Genomic DNA, 14,396 nt, shown 5'->3' with positions numbered 1-14,396 from the left:
TGAAATGTATGATGAGATAAAAGAAATTATTCAGATAGTGAAGGGAGATGAAAATTTAATAGTCATGGGTGACTGGAATTCGAGAGTAGGAAAAGGGAGAGAAGGAAATATAGTGGGTGAATATGGATTGGGGGAGTGAAATGAAAGAGGAAGCCGTCTGGTAGAATTTTGCGCAGAGCACAACTTAATCATAGCTAACACTTGCTTCAAGAATCATAAAAAAAGGTTGTATACATGGAAGAATCCTGGAGATACTAGAAGGTATCAGATAGATTATATAATGGTAAGACAGAAATTTAGGAACCGGGTTTTAAACTGTAAGACATTTCCAGGGGCAGACGTGGACTCTGACCACAATCTATTGGTTATGAACTGTAGATTAAAACTGAAGAAACTGCAAAAAGGTGGGAATTTAAGGAGATGGGACCTGGATAGACTGAAAGAAGCAGAGGTTGTACAGAGTATCAGGGAGTGCATAAGGGAACAATTGACAGGAATGGGGAAAGAAGTACAGTAGAAGAAGAATGGGTAGCTATGAGGGATGAAGTAGTGAAGACAGCAGAGAATCAAGTAGGTAAAAAGACAAGGGCTAGTAGAAATCCTTGGGTAACAGAAGAAATATTGAATTTAATTGATGAAAGGAGAAAACATAAAAACGCAGTAAATGAAGCAGGCAAAAGGGCATACAAACGTCTCAAAAATGAGATCGACAGGAAGTGCAAAATGGCTAAGCAGGGATGGCTAGAGGACAAATGTAAGGATGTAGAGGTTTATCTCACTAGGGGTAAGATAGATACTGCCTACAGGAGAATTAAAAAGAGACCTTTGGAGAAAAGAGAGCCACTAGTATGAATATCAAGAGCTCAGATGGAAACCCAGTTCTAAGCAAAGGAGGGAAAGCAGAAAGGTGGAAGGAGTACATAGAGCGTCTATACAAGGGCGATGTACTTGATAATATTATGGAAATGGAAGAGGATGTAGATGAAGATGAAATGGGAGATAAGATACTGCGTGAAGAGTTTGACAGAGCACTGAAAGACCTGAGTCCAAGGCCCCGGGAGTAGACAACATTCCATTGGAACTACTGACGGCCTTGGGAGAGCCAGTCCTGAAAAAACTCCACCATCTGGTGAGCAAGATGTATGAGACAGGTGAAATACCCTCAGACGTCAAGAAGAATATAATAATTCCAATCCCAAAAAAAGCAGGTGTTGACAGATATGAAAATTACCGAACTATCAGTTTAATAAGTTCAAAAATGGCTCTGAGCACTATGGGACTCAACATCTTAGGTCATAAGTCCCCTAGAACTTAGAACTACTTAAACCTAACTAACCTAAGGACATCGCACACACCCATGCCCGAGACAGGATTCGAACCTGCGACCGTAGCAGCCTCGCGGTTCCGGACTGCAGCGCCAGAACCGCACGGCCACCGCGGCCGGCAGTTTAATAAGTCACAGCTGCAAAATACTAACGCGAATTCTTTACAGACGAATGGAAAAACTGGTAGAAGCCGACCTCGGGGAAGATCAGTTTGGATTCCGCAGAAATGTTGGAACACGTGAGGCAATACTGACCCTACGACGTATCTTAGAAAATAGATTAAGGAAAGGCAAACCTACGTTTCTAACATTTGTAGACTTAGAGAAAGCTTTTGACAATGTTGACTGGAATACTCTCTTTCAAATTCTAAAGGTGGCAGGGGTAAAATACAGGGAGCGAAAGGCTATTTACAATTTGTACAAACCAGATGGCAGTTATAAGAGTCGAGGGACATGAAAGGGAAGCAGTGGTTGGGAAGGGAGTGAGATAGGGTGGCAGCCTCTCCCCGATGCTATTCAATCTGTATATTGAGCAAGCAGTAAGGGAAACGAAAGAAAAATTCGGAGTAGGTATTAAAGTCCATGGAGAAGAAATAAAAACGTTGAGGTTCGCCGATGACATTGTAATTCTGTCAGAGACAGCAAAGGACTTTGAAGAGCAGTTGAACGGAATGGATAGTGTCTTGAAAGGAGGATATAAGATGAACAACAACAAAAGCAAAACGAAGATAATGGAATGTAGTCGAATTAAGTCGGGTGATGCTGAGGGAATTAGATTAGGAAATGAGACACTTAAAGTAGTAAAGGAGTTTTGCTATTTGGGGAGCAAAATAACTAATGATGCTCGAAGTAGAGAGGATTTAAAATGTAGACTGGTAATGGCAAGGAAAGCGTTTCTGAAGAAGAGAAATTTGTTAACATCAAGTATAGATTTAAGTGTCAGGAAGTCGTTTCTGAAAGTATTTGTATGTAGTGTAGCCATGTTTGGAAGTGAAACATGGATGATAAATAGTTTGGACAAGAAGAGAATAGAAGCTTTCGAAATGTGGTGCTACAGAAGAATGCTGAAGATTAGATGGGTAGATCACATAACTAATGAGGAGGTATTGAATAGAATTGGGGAGAAGAGGAGCTTGTGGCACAACTTGACAAGTAGAAGGGACCAGTTGGTAGGACATGTTCTGAGGCATCAAGGGATCACAAATTTAGCATTGGAGGGCAGCGTGGAGGGTAAAAATCGTAGAGGGAGACCAAGAGATGAATACACTAAGCAGATTCAGAAGGATGTAGGTTTCAGTAAGTACAGGGAGATGAAGAAGCTTGCACAGGATAGAGTAGCATGGAGAGCTGCATCAAACCAGTCTCAGGACTGAAGACAACAACAACAACAAGATACAGCGCATCGGACCAATGCCACCAAAAAAGACCTTCGTAAAAGACAACCTACATTAAATGATTACAGATTTATCTTTTTAGGAAATGCTTTTCTTGCTGCAAACGGTCTGCATTTTGTATCCTCTCTACTTAGGCCGTCGTCAGGTATTTTACTCCCAAAACAGTAAAAGTCATCTACTTCTTTTAGTTTATTTCCTAATCCAATTCCCTCAGCATCGCCTGATTTGATTCCACTTCATTACATCATGCTTGTTGTACTTTTGTTCATATTCGTCCTATAACCGCTTTTCATGACATTATTCATTCTATTCCCGCTAATCTTTCAAGTCCTCTCCCGTCCCAGGCATAAATACAACGTCTTCAGCAAACCTGAATGTTATTATTACCTGTTCATGAATTTTAACGCCCTTTCCAAAAATCTCTCCCGTTTCCTTTTGCTGGACTTGTTTATTGTACGCACTGAATAACATCGTGAATAGGCTACAATTCCATGTCACAACCTTCTCAACCATTGCTTCTCGTTTTTTTCCTTCAACACGTATCATTGCAGTCTGATTTCTGTACGAGTTACAGGTTACACTTAATTTCCTGTATTTTGCCCCTGCTACCTTTTAATCAGTGTTTTCCAATCAACAATATCAAAAGCTTTTTCTAATCTACAAATGCTGTAAATGTAAGTCTGATTTTCTTCAGTCTATCATTTAAGATACTCGTAAGTGGTAGCGTCTGTATTGCCTCTCGTGTTCCTGACTTTCTGCGGAACTCACGGTCGGCTTCTACCAGTTTTACCATTCTTTTGTAGATAGCTCATGTCACTATTGTACAAGAATAACTTATGAAACCGACTGTTCTTTAATAATTACACCTGTCTGCACATGCCTTCTTGAAGTCTGATGGTATTTTGACCTCACATATACAAGGATAAAAGTGTATAAGGATAAAAATATGGAAATACGAAAGACGCAACAGATTACAACGGCTAATACGGTGCAGGGAAACCGTTGGTACTCGTATTAAAAACAGCTTCCAATCGTATAGTAATGGATAAACACAGTCCCTGTGTGGGTTTCAAGGGAATCTTATACTATTCTTCCTGCAAAATAGTGACAAGTTCAAGTAACGATGACGGAGGTGGATAACGGTTACGCACCCTTCTCTCCAAAGTAGACAACGAAGTCTCAAGAATATTGAGATCTGGTGACTGTGGTGGCAAGGGGAGATTCGCCAATTCATCCTCTTGCTCTCAAAACCAGTCCTCTACGATGCAAGTGATGTGAACAGGAGCCCTGCCGTCTTGGAACACAGCATCACCACTGGGGAACATTTTGGGATGGACCTGGTCAGCCAGAACGGTCACATAATCCTTGGCAGTAATGCGATCTTGCAAAGCAACCATGGGCTCATGGAACACCACGATATGGCTGCCCGGATCATCACCAAACACTCGCCATGTTTTACTTTTGGGACGTGAACTCCACCAAAAGTTGGAAACAGTGTGGAGCAAGACTCAACCGACCAAATGATATTCTTCCATTTCTCCATCCAGATTTGATGACTTCAGAAACACGTTTTCGTATTATGGGCATTTATATAACTGACGAAGGGTTTCGGGATTCCAGCTCTTTGCAGTTTCCTGCTTATGGAGCTCCCTTCGTGTTGTTTTGTTTCACGATTGCGACGTTCAGTTCTGTAGTGACATTCGCAGCTATTGCCGTCACAATCGACAGTCAGTCACAATCGCTCAATACACACTTTCGTCCGCATTGTGATTTAGTGAATGAAATGTATCCGCTTTCCTGCGAGCATGTGGCACAGGCCTACGTGTAGTGCCTCTTGGAATAGCAGACACTTCGGGTCTCTTGCTTACGGAATTACCCAACATACGAGCACCACGTTCAAACTCATTATCTCCAACATCAAGCACCCGTGGTCTAGTAGCAGTGTCTTTGGTTACTAATCAAAACGTCCCCGGTCCCGGCTTCGAACCTGCCACCGCTTAGATTTTGAATGAAAACTATCAGCAATGACTGCCTAAGACTTCCGGCATAAGAAGTCATCCTCATTCTGCGAACGGCCTTGTGAAAGAGGGCGGAGCGGCGGAGAGCGGTTCAGGGTACTCCTTTTCCCTTGGGGTGGGAAACGGCCCGTAAGAAGAATCAGCGATGATCAACGGCGTGAGGATGCTGAAGGCAATGGAAAACACTGCATTAAAGACGCATGATGTGTATCCACAGGAAATGTGGCCTGTAACTGAAAAATGTCGTGATGATCTCTCCATTGACAAAAGATTCCAGAAGAGTTCCCCATTCGGATCTCCGAGAGGGGACTGCCAAAGGGGAGAGACCACGAGAAAATTATTGAATATACAACGAAAGGATAACTTTCTCCGAGTCGGGGCGTGGAGTGACGGAAGTTCGAAGGTGATAGCGAAGCTATAAAATCGGAGAAATGGAAATGCTAAGGCTTAGTCTAGATGTAGTGGGGTTCAGTGAAGTGAAATGGACAGAAGACAAGGATTTCTGGTCAGATGAGTGTAGGGTGTTATCAACAGCGGCAGAAAATGGTATAACAGGGGTAGAATTCATTATAAATAGGAAGGTAGGGTAGAGAGTGAGTTACTGTGAAAAGTGCAGTGATAGGGTTTTTCATGTCGGAATCGACAGGAAATCATCAGCGACAGCGATAGTTCAGGTATACAAGTCGACGTCGCATGCAGAAGATGATATAGAGAAAGTGTATGATGTTGAACGGGAAGTTCAGTAATTAAAGGAAGATTAAAATCTAATAGTCATGGGCGACTGGAGAGCGGTTGTAGGGGAAGGTCTAGAAGAAAAAGTTACAGGAGGGTATGGACTAGGTAGTAGGAATGAGAAAGGAGAAGCACTAATTGAGTTCTGCAGTCGATTTCAGCCAGTAATAGTTGAATATGTGTTCAAGAATCACAAGAGGAGGAAGTACACATGGAAAGGGTCGGAAGATACTGGAAGATTTCAGTTAGATTACATTATGGTCATGCAGAGATTCGGAAATCGGATACTGCATTGTAAGGCGTACCCAGATCAAAACGTAGTAGTGAAGAAGAGTAGGCTGAAATTTAGCACACTAGGCAGTACGAATCAATACGTAAAGAATTTCATTACGGAAGTACTACAGAATTAAGAGATATGCTTGAAGTTCTCTAAGGTTGTAGATACTGCGATAAGGAATAGATCAGTAGGCAGTTCAGTTGGAGAGGAATCGCATTTCTAAAAAAGGGCAATCACGGAAGTTGGAAAGAAAAAAAAAAATAGGTGCAAAGAAGGAAAGCGCGAAGAAACCGTGGGTAACAGAAGAAATCCTGAGAGTGAATCGAAGTAAGAGAAAGGTAACGAGAAATAGCAGAAATGAGAACAACAAGAAACTTAACCCTAGGACTGATGGTCTCGAAGTAGATGAAGTCAAGGAATTCTGCTACTGAGACAGCAAAATAACCCATGGCTGACGGAGAAAGGAGGACATCGAATGCAGAATAGCATTGACAAAAAGGGCCTTCCTGACCAAGAAAATTCTCCTAGTATCAAACATAGGCCTTATTTTGAGGAATAAATTTCTGAGAATGTACGTTTGGAACATTGAATTGTATGGTGATGAAACATGAACTATGGGAAAACCGGATCAGAAGAGAATCGAGATGTGGTGCCACGGAAGAATGTTGAAAATTAGGGGGAATGATGAGATAAGGAATGAAGATGTTGTCCAGAGCATTGGCGTGGAAAAAGGAACATATGAGAAACACTGACAGGAGATAGGACATCTGTTAAGACATCATGGAAGATCTTCCATGGTACTAGATGGAGCAGTAGAGGGTGAAAACTGTAGAGGAAGAGAAAGATTGGAACACATCCGGCAAATTATTGAGATCGTAGTGACAAAAGTCGTGGGATACCTTCCTGTGTCATGCCGGACCTCCTTTTGCGCGACATGGTGCAACAACTCGACGTGATATGGACTCAACAAATTGTTGGAAGACCCCTGCAGAAATATTGAGTGATGCTGCCTTTAAAGCCGTCCACAAGTGTTGCCGGTACAGGGCTATGTGCACGAACTGACGACTCGTTTATGTCCCATAAAATTTCGATGGGTGTCCAAATCATTCGCTCGAACTGTCCAGAATGTTCTTCAAACCAATCGCGAACAATTGCGGCTCGGTGACATGAAGATTGTCATCGATAAAAATTCCATTGTTGGTTGGGAACATGAAGCCCACGAATGGATGCAAAGAGTCCCCAAATACCCCCAAGTAAGTATGTAATGTTTCCATAAAGTGAGGTTTAACAGCCGTAAAGTATTTTATAAAATGAATTTTAACCTCCAGCTGTTTATTTTTTCTATCAGTCATCTACCGGTGTAGGTTATTAACCATCATCCAGGACGTAGGGCACGACAGATTAGTTAAAAACATCCAATATTCCTTTGAAGCTGAACAATATCAAAATTATCCAGTGAAATCGTACAGACACCTGACCAATTTGTCTTGTCATATATCGTGTCGAATAGACAGACATGTCTGTCTATTTAGGTCTATGGTCCAACCGATGTGGTAACGAACGCAGGGGAGGCGCTGCAAGTGAAGTCGTGCTGTTAGCAAAGGCAGTCGTCCTCTGTCGTCTGCTGCCACGGTCCATTAACGTCAAATATTGCCGCACTGTCCTAACGGATATGTTCGTCGTACGTCCCACATTGTTTCACGCAATATTGCTTGTGTGTCAGCACTGACAACTCTACGCAAACGCCGCTGCTCTCGGTCGCTAAGTGTAGGCCGTTGGGCACTGCGTTGTCCGCGTTGAGAGGTAATGATTGAAATATGGTGTTCTCGGTGCACTCTTGACACTGTGGAGCTCGGAACATTGAATTCTCTAACGATTTCCGAAATGAAATGTCCCATGCGCCGCAGCTCGTGGTCGTGCGGTAGCGTTCTCGCTTCCCACGCTCGCGTTCCCGGGTTCGATTCCCGGCGGGGTCAGGGATTTTCTCTGCCTCGTGATGACTGGGTGTTGTGTGCTGTCCTTAGGTTAGTTAGGTTTAAGTAGTTCTAAGTTCTAGGGGACTGATGACCATAGATGTTAAGTCCCATAGTGCTCAGAGGCATTTGAACCATTTTTTTGTCCCATGCGTATAGCTCAAATTACCATTCCTCGTTCTGAGTATGCTAATTCACGTGGTGCGGCTATAATCACTTCGGAAAGCTTGTTATATGAATCACCTGAGTACAAATGACATCTCTGCCAATGCACTGACTTTTTTCACTTTTCATACGCGATATTACTGATATCTGTATATTTGGATATCCCATGACTTTTTTGTCACCTCAGTGAATGTTCAAGCATGCATTTCTCGCGCTGTTTAAATATTTTTGTCCACGATCTGTATCTACAAGCCATCAGTCATCCTTATTGCTTTATTATTGTAAACTCGTCGATGGAATTTCAGAATTCCTAAATTTCATACAGTTTCCTTTCCACAGCCAGCAGTCCTATATCAATAAACGTCTCTCGGTAGAATGGCGTTTCTGTATATGTTTTTATAAGTCTCACATCGAGAAAAACTGCTTTAGTTTGTGGCAACTCCTTCTAGCAATTTCAGAAGAATTATTCGCGCAGTAAGCGCATTAGGAAATGATGGCATCAAATAATTTTTTGTTGTGTAGAATATATTATTGATGTACATTGATGTACCTGACTGCAGTTCCACTGCTCAGATCTCTGTAAGTGACCAATTGTTTGAAGAGTGCATAGCTATCGATATCCTTAAATCGATCATTCCCTTTCTTCTTGCCTTTCTTAACTAAAGGGAACCATGTCAATTACGATATTCGACGATTTTTTGCTGTGCGACATTTCTGTTACCTTCGTCGTATATCTCACGGAAGAGAGACGGGAAAAAGAGAAAAGACTCAACGACGCTCACAGAGGCATACAGACAGTCACTTTCCCTTCACTCACTATGTTCATGTGATAGATCAGACAATAAATCTTGCCCATCACGCACTGCACATTCGTACAGTGTTTCGCATATTCGCAATTGCAAGGAACGCAAGTTGATTGTTTCAAAATAATGTCTACATTTATTTCTCGGAATCCAGTGAATTCAAGTGAATTGTGACAGTAACGTAAGCTTTCAAATTACACTACTGGCCATTAAAATTGCTACACCACGAAGATGTGCTACAGCCGCGAAATTTAACCGACAGGATACGCAAATGATTAGCTTTTCAGAGCATTCACACAAGGTTGGCGCCGGTGGCGACACCTACAACGTGCTGACATGAGAAAAGTTTCCAACCGATTTCTCAAACACAAACAGCAGTTGACCGGCGTTGCCTAGTGAAACGTTGCTGCGATGCCTCATGTAAGGAGGAGAAATGCGTACCATGACGTTTCTGACTTTGATAAAGGTCGGTTTCTAGCCTATCGCGATTGCGGTTTATCGTATCGCGACATTGCAGTTCGCGTTGGTCGAGATCCAATGACTGTTAGCAGAATATGGAATCCGTGGGTTCAGGAGGGTAATATGGAACGCCGTGCTGGATTCCAACGGCCTCGTATCACTAACAGTCGAGATGACAGGCATCTTATCCGCATGACTGTAACGGATCGTGCAGCCACGTGTCGATCCCTGAGTCAACAGATGGGGACGTTTGCAAGACAACAACCATCTGCACGAACAGTTGGACGACGTTTGCAGCAGCATGGACTATCAGCTCGGAGACCATGGTTGCGGTTACCCTTGACGCTGTATCACAGACAGGAGCGCCTGCGATGGCGTACTCAGCGACGAACCTGGGTGCACGAATGGCAAAACGCCATTTTTTCGGATGAATCGAGGTTCTGTTTACAGCATCATGATGGTCGCATCCGTGTTTGGCGACTTCGCGGTGAACGCACATTGGAAGCGTGTATTTGTCATCGTCATACTGGCGTATCACCTGGCGTGATGGTATGGGGCGCCATTGGTTACACGTCTTGGTCACCTCTTGTTCGCATTGACGGCACTTTGAACAGTGGACGTTACATTTCCGGTGTGTTAGGACCCATAGCTCTACCCTTCATTCGATCCCTGCGAAACCCTACATTTCAGCAGGTCCTGTACGGACCTTTCTGGATACAGAAAATGTTCGACTGCTGCCCAGACCAGCACATTCTTCAGATCTCTCACCAATTGAAAACGTCTGGTCAATGGTGGCAGACCAACTGGCTCGTCAGAATACGCCAGCCACTACTCTTGATGAACTGTGGTACCGTGTTGAAGCTGCATGGGCAGCTGTACCTGTACATGCCATCCAAGCTCTGTTTGACTCAATGCCCAGGCGTGTCAAGTCCGTTATTACGGCCAGAGGTGGTTGTTCTGGGTATTGATTTCTCAGGGTCTATGCATCCAAATTGCGGGAAAATGTAATCACATGTCAGTTCTAGTATAATATATTTGTCCAATGAATACCCGTTTATCATCTGCATTTCTTCTTGGTGTAGCAATTTTAATGGTCAGTAGTGCATGTTAATTAATGTTGTATCAAGATCGTTAGCGTATTGTCAAACCTTTATTTTTGCCATATGATGATATATATGACACTTGTCGAAATGTCGCGATATTTCATCACTTCAACCGGACTGGTGAGGCAAGAAATTTTCACCGGTAGTATTCAACGAGAAAATCTACATTTTTACGTAAGACCCTATTATGAATCAGTTTTCTGGACTCGTAAGAGAGCTATCACGATTTTCATAATAAGTATCGTGACATTCAATCCTATGTCGTGCCGCTGGAAATCCGGTTTTCAAATTCAGTTCTGCAGCTAAGACAAGACAAACGAGAAGCTTTTGAAACTGTTAAGTACATTTGACATTTAAGATAATCAGGCGCGAACAGCTAATGCTGTAAGCTATTACGTTGGTGAATAAATTCATGGCGTTTTTATTTTGCTTGTTGGTATTACGTTTATATACGTGGAAGAGGCCTGGAGACACTGGAAGGTTTCAGATAGTTTACATAATGGTAAGACACAGATTTAGGAACCAGGTTTTAATTTGTAAGACATTTCCAGGGGCAGATGTGGACTCTGACCACAATCTTTTGATTATGTGGTGTAGATTAAAACTTATGAAACTGAAAAAAGGTGGGAATTTAAGGAGATGGGACCTGGATAAAATGAAAGTACCAGAGAGAGCATTAGGGACCATTTGACCAGAACCGGGGAAATAAATACAGTAGAAGAATAATGGGTAGCTTTAAGAGATGAAATAGTGAAGGCAGAAGAGGATCAAGTGCGTAAAAAGACGAGGGCTAGTAGAAATCCTTGGGTAACAGAAGAGATTCTGAATTTAATTGATGAAAGGAGAAAATATGAAAATGCAGTAAGTGAAACAGGCAAAAAGGAGAACAAACGTCTCAAAAATGAGATCGACAGGAAGTGTGAAATAGCTAAGCAGGGATGTCTAGAGGACGTAAGGATGTAGAGGCATATATCACTAGGGTAAGATAGATACTGCCTACAGGAAAAATAAAGAGACCTTTGGAGATAAGAGAACCACCTGTATGAATATCAATATCTCAGATGGAAAACCAGTCCTAAGCAAAGAAGGGAAAGCAGAAAGGTGGAAGGATTATATAGAGGGTTTATACAAAGGCGGTGTACTTGAGGGCGATATTATGGAAATGGAAGACGATGTAGATGAAGATGAAATGGGAGATATGATATTGCGTGAAGAGTTTGCCAGAGCACTGAAAGACCTAAGTCGACACAAGGCCCGGGAAGTAGACAACGTCAGAGCTACTGACAGCATTGGGAGAGCCAGCCCTGAAAAAACTCTTCCATCTGGTAAGCAAGATGTATGAGATGGGTGAAATACCTTCAGACTTTAAGAAGAATATAATAATTTAAATCCCAAAGAAAGCAGGTGTTGACAGATGTGAAAATTACCGAACTATTAGTTTAATAAGTCACGGCTGCAAAATACACTCATGCTCACAAATTAAGGATAATGCTGATACATGGTGAAACAACTAATCTGGTGGGCGGTTTGCGGGATTAAATCACCTCGGGGTATGACCATGCGGTGCATTTGACCTCGGGTCGTGGCACGGTGGCGCTGGCAGCAGTCAACTGGCTCTGAGCACTATGGGACTTAACATCTATGGTCATCAGTCCCCTAGAACTTAGAACTACTTAAACCTAACTAACCTAAGAACAGCACACAACACCCAGCCATCACGAGGCAGAGAAAATCCCTGACCCCGCCGGGAATCGAACCCGGGAACCCGGGCGTGGGAAGCGAGAACGCTACCGCACGACCACGAGATGCGAGCTGGCAGCAGTCCACATAGGCAGAGGTGTGTTGGTGCATGTCAGAGGACGGTGCAGCGAGTAAGTGTGCAGACGTTTTCAAACGTGCTAATGGTTGAAAATGGCTCAAAGAACACATATTTATGACGTTATGAGGGGTAGAATACTAGGGCGACTGGAGGCTGGTCAAACATAGCAGGTCGTAGTACGGGCCCTCCGTGTGCTACAAAGTGTGACCTCAAGATTATGGCAACGATTGCAGCAGACAGGAAACGTGTCCAGGCGCTACAGTACGGGACGTCCACAGTGTACAACACCACAAGAAAACCGATACCTCACCATCAGTGCCCGCAGACGGTCACGGAGTACTGCAGGTAGCCTTGCTTGGGACCTCATCGCAGCCACTGGAACAGTTGTCTCCAGACACAGTCTACAGACGACTGAACAGACTTGGTTTATTCGCCCGGAGACCTGCAAGGTGCATTCCACTGGCCACAGGTCACAGGAGAACCCGTAAAGCCTGGTGGCAAGAACACAGTATATGATCATTGGAACAGTGGTCCCAGGTTATGTTCACGGACGAGTCCAGGTACAGTCTGAACAGTGATTGTCGCGTGATTGTCGCCGGGTTTTTATCTGGCGTGAACCAGGAACCAGATACCAACCCTTAATGTCCTTGAAAGGGATCTGTATGGATGTCGTGGTTTGATGGTGTGGGGTGGGATTATGATTGGTGCACGTGCACCCCTGCCTGTCTTTGACTGCAACAGGTCAGGTGTGTCGGGACGTCATTTTGCACCAACCCAATAACTGCATTAACATTTAATAATACTGTCACGATCGTGTTATTGTAACGCTGACCGTTTTGTTGGAATAACATTAATATTTTTCCTTAGGAATACCTGAAAAAGTGGTCATCAGAAGCTGATCTCCAGCGTGCATGCCGGGTATGCATCCCTACTAGAAAACGCTCGGACAGTGGTGGTTGGTTTTCTGCCAGTTTCGAGTTTTGACTACGCCACTTTCCTCTTGCAGCAATCGCATTTACTCTGCCGCTGGTGTGAGGGAATCCTAACAGATAGCAGAGACAATACCAGGTGAAATCAATATTGTCGCCTGTCAGAAATTCTGGATGCCGTGGTACAATAGACGGCTGCTAACTGCAGGGATTGGGCAGACCTACTTGACAATGTGTGCCTTGCCGATCGGCATTCCTCAGTACTCGTCAGACAATAGCGCCGTGGCACAGATCGAACTCCGCCTGTGCCTTTGTCAGCGACTGTAAATAACTGCAGCAGCGACATTCTTATTTAGCTTATGCACTGTTGTTGTTTCGATTACTGCTAGGGCGTGACCTGCCATATTGTGTTACCAGGGGTTCAATAGCAGGTCGTAGAATGGTGCAGTTCTGTACATATCACTGCAAGTAGCTATGTCGTCATCCACGTAATTATTACAGAGCATAGATTTTTCCTGAGCGGTTCACGCTTACTCTGACGACGTCCAGTCGACCGTTACTTACAGCCTATACAAAGAGAGACCGAGTTACTAATCAATTCATCTATATTCCCATCAAAAATTATAAAAGCTAATGGAATTAAGAACGATAGGAATCATTTGTCGATTTGTTCGCATATTTAATAAGCCATAAACTCAATACACATGTTGGTCCCAATCAATTACGGGCAAAGTACTGAAACTACAGATGTGTTCTGGAAGGATAGGAGTATCATAAAGTAAGGTCTGTACTATTATGTGATTACTCTAACTTACTTTTATTTAACCCTAGGACGCCCAAGCCTTTTTTTCTAACTTGGATGCCTAAGAGGAAAAGGGGGGGGGGGGGGGGGCTCGGCGCGCTCACAGGTATTAAATAAGTTTACTGACGAAAAATTACAACTTTCAAAATGGTTTATGTATTGTAACTAAGGCATCGGTTTATAAATGTTGTTAACTGTTATAAATATTGAATTGAGTGAATAAAAAATTGACATATTACAAAACAAAATACAGATGTCTTCATATACAATAGACTACTCTGAGTCCTCAACTTCAAGACAAGAGACACACTTCACAATTTTTTCTGAATGTGTGTTACACACATGTTTATGACACTGTCCACAATACTGTTTTGGTTTACTTAGATAGTTGTACTTCTGCGTCTCTGTTTTAGCTTCTCTTACACAAATATTGCACCGACCTTTCCCTCAGGAGGCTGACGTGCTTCTGTTGTCACTTCTTTGATTTTCTTTTGTAGAATAGTCTCAATATCTATGCTCCATCTGGAACGACCTTAAAATCAGAAAGAGCTAACTTCTTTAAACAAGACATCATATAATTGTTACGCCGCAACCCAAC

This window comes from Schistocerca americana, chromosome 4 (assembly GCF_021461395.2).
Source record: "Schistocerca americana isolate TAMUIC-IGC-003095 chromosome 4, iqSchAmer2.1, whole genome shotgun sequence".
NCBI classification, from domain to species: Eukaryota; Metazoa; Arthropoda; class Insecta; order Orthoptera; family Acrididae; genus Schistocerca; species Schistocerca americana.
This window is presented reverse-complemented; position numbering follows the sequence as displayed.